This window comes from Hordeum vulgare, chromosome 5H (genome assembly GCF_904849725.1).
Source record: "Hordeum vulgare subsp. vulgare chromosome 5H, MorexV3_pseudomolecules_assembly, whole genome shotgun sequence".
Lineage (NCBI taxonomy): Eukaryota > Viridiplantae > Streptophyta > Magnoliopsida > Poales > Poaceae > Hordeum > Hordeum vulgare.
The window spans coordinates 401,947,700-401,952,418 of NC_058522.1; the positions used below are offsets into that span (position 1 = coordinate 401,947,700).

The 4,719-nt window shown below is 41.9% G+C and overlaps 1 long non-coding RNA gene across 1 annotated transcript; it reads right to left on the bottom strand.

The window, feature by feature from the left end:
* Positions 1–2,914: 2,914 nt before the first annotated feature.
* LOC123395924 lies at positions 2,915–4,161 on the bottom strand. Its single transcript, XR_006609862.1, has 2 exons — positions 3,691–4,161; positions 2,915–3,241 (listed from the first exon to the last, which is right to left on the bottom strand). It is a non-coding gene; the product is annotated as an uncharacterized LOC123395924 (long non-coding RNA).
* Between the last annotated feature and the right edge of the window lie 558 nt (positions 4,162–4,719).

Below are 4,719 nucleotides of genomic sequence, written 5' to 3' on the forward strand. Positions count from 1 at the left end.
GCAACTATATTCAAACACTGATAAGAATTACAAATATTCGGAATACCTCATTATGGAATTACACATGTATTTGTGCATGGAATTGATTTACATGATTGTCATGGAATTATCACTTGTTGGAACGTACTTAAGTTATATGCTTAAAAAAGCTGGTTGATTATCAGTGGAATACAATATACTATTTATATTGGAAAGACTATCCGGGTACACTGATGATTGGAAGGAGGTAGATCGTATAGTAAGATTACATCCCTAATGCCGATCTACGTAATTAGAGAAATTTACACTCTATTATGATGCGTTGCTCACAAGCGTGTGCTCCGGGGACATAACAGGTAGAATCCGTTAACAGGAAAATATGATCGTGGTTGGTAATTTGATGTGGACTCTATCCTGGAAATTAGCAGAAAATACTAGAAATCTTATATATGTATAAGAGGTGGACTCTTTGAAAAAATAGTATAAGAAGGTCGCTACCCCTACCTCAGATATGTGAATTGTGAGGAGCACCACGGATAAACGCAAAGGAATAGGGGTAGACCACAAACCCTGAATTTCTAACAGGTTGCACATGCATGCATGCACCAATTAATTGGTGCGGAAGGAGCCTGCTCGTTATGTGCGGAAGTAGGTAATTGACATGGGAATACTCGCCATTTAATGAGGTGATTATGCCTTGACGAAGTGGAATCAACAGAGTTGCCCATTGGGTGGGAGCTGTCTTTCCGTTTCCTTATTTCCTGCAGGCATTTACGTGCATGCAAGTAATCAAGGATGAGATGGACCACTCATCCTTCATGGTTAATCGGAAAGAAGGGCCATGGCCAGCAGCCAGCGACGTGGGGAAGGACCGCCGCGCCGGGAGGCCTGAGCGGCTCCCTATTTCCGCACCGTGCCGAGTCAGATTGGGCGTTCGGTTCCACCGAATCGATTGGTGCGGTTTTTAGGTTAAAAAAATTCAAAACAAACCTTGAAATTATAGACGAAAGCTAAATTAAATCTTAAACTTTGAATCCCTGAAATCGACACACCGAACTCACTGATCCTGGTCTATTTTAAACCTTGACAGAACTTAGCCGGAATTTGTTGAATTGGGTCGGGCCCATTAGCGCAGTTGCGCACGTGCGCACCCTCTGCTCTGTTTTTTTTTCATTTTCTTTTTGCTTTTCCACATGTTTCTATTTTTTTCAGTATCCAATGTATTTTAACACATACATGTATATTTTTTGATAAACTTCCAATATTTTTCAACACATTATGTACATTTTAAAAGTACATCTTACAAAAAAAATACATGGTAAATGAAAAGAAAAAGTCCGACAATACTAATTAGCTATGGCATTTTCATAATACTGGATGATTTTTTACATTGTAAATGGACACTTCATTTGCTTCTTACAGGTACGGCTCCTCATTCCGCTTTGTCGGTGATTATTTAGATACGAAGCCCCTTTATGCAATGGGTCGACGAAAAACTAGGATTGTAGCAATTGATGCCTTGGACTGTCCAACTAAGTTACAGTATGAAATGAGTGGTCTTTTAAGGTATGCCATGTTCTTCTTTCACTTCAATGCATCACAGTATTTCATTATTTATTGGTAGCTTGTTGTGGTCGCTATCCTCGTAACAAATATAGTTGTATTTGTTTTCCTAACTCGTTTTTGCTGGTACTACATCACTGCAGGGAAGTGAACAAAGCATTTGTTGGTTTCTTGGATCAATCAAAGCATCAGTTCGATGTGAAGCCTTTCCAGGTGTTTACCTAATGAGTCCTGTGAAGTTGCTGCTAATTGAATCCTTCTATGAATTACCTAATTTCAAACACAAGTGACAAACATGAGTCATCTCCATCTCCACTAAGGTTGGAGAATGACTTGATAGCATGTAGTTTTGCCCCCATCATCTATTTTCTGTTCGTTGACGAATAAAGTAATAGATTGTCGGAATGAACTTCTGTTGCATGTGTATATAATTTTAAATGAGGTCTAACATGATAAGTAGTGACCTAAAATACATGCACGTCATTAGAAGATGGTGTCTATATGTTCTGAACTTTTGAAAACTGCAGCCAAAATCATGATCCATACACTTCATTAGAAGATGGTGTCTATATGTATATTTTTTGATAAACTTCCAATATTTTTAATACAAATAGAATTAAAAATACGAATAAAATTAAAAAAAGCCAAACATTTTTTTGAAACAAAAAAGACATAGAATTTGTGACAAAAATAGAAAACATAAATATTTTTAACTTCTGAACAATTTTAAAAATGCGTGAACTTTTTTTAAACTTCGTAATTATTTTTGTTAGTGGACCGGACCAATTTCTGTTTATAAGAGTAGCAGCCTAGCAGGTTATCCCGGCCGGGATTATGGTATTGACAGAATCCCGGTGTGCCAAACAGGCCTAGGGTTTAAAATAGACCGGGATTACAAGTTCAGAGTGTTAATTTTAGGGATTCAAAATTTAGGGTTTGATTTAGCTTTCATCTATAACTTGAAGGTTTGTTTTGGACTTTTTCCTTTTAGGTTTCTACGGAGTTTCGGTTTTGACAATTCGCTGACCGATCACTCAACGAGTAGCTGACAAACCGAGGCTTCGATGCACCGAGAAATCGGTTCGGTCATCGGTTCACACAGAACAACACCGATATACTAGTTGAAAAAGCAAGCAGCAACAGGAATCTCTGCTACCGTACCGACACTACACAGTACCTTTATGCTGTAGCACTGACCCCTAAAGTTAGCCTCCACGCCAGCTCACATGCTCCTTTGTGCACAAAATTTTAAAATAAGAAAAAGATAGATATGGTTAGGGCGAGGGATCCCTTTTGGCACGTCTATGAGGACTCACCAATTAACCATAAGCAGTAATAACAAATAAGTGAAAAAACTAATAACAGGTTGCGATTTAAGCAGCAGATCAGACATAAGCATACCATATCTGACTCAAAATATAACATCCAAAACAATAGTTTAACACACGAACTAAAGTCGCGCCCTCCAATTGCAGATTCAGCTAACTGAGATGCACTACTCTGAACTTGAAGCCATCTGCTTCCGGGTGTCTTTCTTGTCATTGTCCTCCTTCCCTGCTTTCGCTGTTTACACTGTCTCATCAGCGCGATCGTTGCTAGTGGCCTTCTCGACATCCATATGTACTACAACAGCTGCCGTTAGAGTTGAAGTAGGCACAACGGTGCCTGTCCCAACGATCTCTTGAACCTTAGATGACATCTACAGTCAAACCAAGATTCATTGTCAATAAGTATTCCACATAAACAAATCAAAGCAGATGGAAATTGGCAAGGAATAGTAGTACAATACTACTTCAAGTAAAGAATTGGATTATACACACGAACATAGTACAAAAATTTGCTGAGAAGATTATACACACGAACATATTACAAAAAACTTAGGAATAATTTGTAGTACACAAGAATACTTTAGCTAAGAATACAGTACTACAAATCAACAAAAGAATCTGTATAATCCTCAACACAAGAATCTGTATAATCTTCTCAGCAGATGGAGAATATTCTCAGCAAATTATACACTCAAATCTGTATAATGTTCTCAACAGATGGATAATCTTCTCAGCAGGTTCAACAATTTCTTTGAATTCCATCGCGTTTCAGCTTTTAAGATGGGGAAAATGAAGACAAGGGTCGAAACAGAGGACTTACCTTGCAGCCTTGCAGAATCGCCCCGTGGGAGTAGATCCGTCGTCCGCAAGAGGGTGATGGCGTGGTGCAATCAACACTGCGTGCGACACTGCTATGGATCCGTCTCCACTCTCTAGCGAGCTTGGCTAGGGTTCGGAGCTCCTCATCCTCGCCGTCCCAACGGGCGTTGCAGCATATAAGGATGGGGCTGACCGGCTGAGCATCGGGAACGCCACGAAGGGATGGGAGGTGAAGCATTGACCATTAAAATCCATGCGGGAAGCGAGGAGGCAACGGGCGGTGGCTCGCTCGCTGCCGAGGTACTTGTCGAATATCTAGCTCCGCAAAACCCTAAGGATTCAAACTCAGGGACGTGTACGATAAACTCTCACTTGTTCGCCTCACCTAGCTTGCTACTCGCTTGGGATGGCAGAAAACTCACTCAATGGTGAGGGAAGCACATAATACAATAGTTTACCAAGATTCGGGCCGCTGTGAAGCGTAAAATTCTACTCCTGCTTTTGGGGATTGCCTTTCGTGGAGGTTGGTGGATGAACTATTACAATGCTTCGGCGACTCCGGAGGGTGGGTGCCCTTGCGTGGTGCTAGTGGGTAAATGAATGGTTTGGATCCGATCCCGTTCTACGAAGCAACCTATCCTCTATTTATAGTGACAGCTTCGTTCCTCTTCCCTTATCGTTTCGGCGGGAAGGGATCCCAGAGCGACCAATTTTGAAGGGGAACAGGGGAACATGCTCCCCTGCCCAAAAGTGGTCTTCGCCTGTAAAGTGGCTGCCCGCGCTGTAGGGATGGGCCCGGAGATGACGTATGTCCTGCTCGCGGGCGGCGACGGCCTTGTTGCACCAGAAGGGAAACCCTTGGAAGATGCCTTTGGAACCCCGGTACGTCTCTGCCCCTCTTTGCACTAAAGGGGAAACTGTTCCGCCTTGCTGTTTGTTACTCGCGTGTCCTTCCCTTGCGTCACCCTTGATTCCTGAGGCTGGGCCTCGCCTCGGAATATTCGCCATTCTGGAGGGGTCCTGAGGAGGC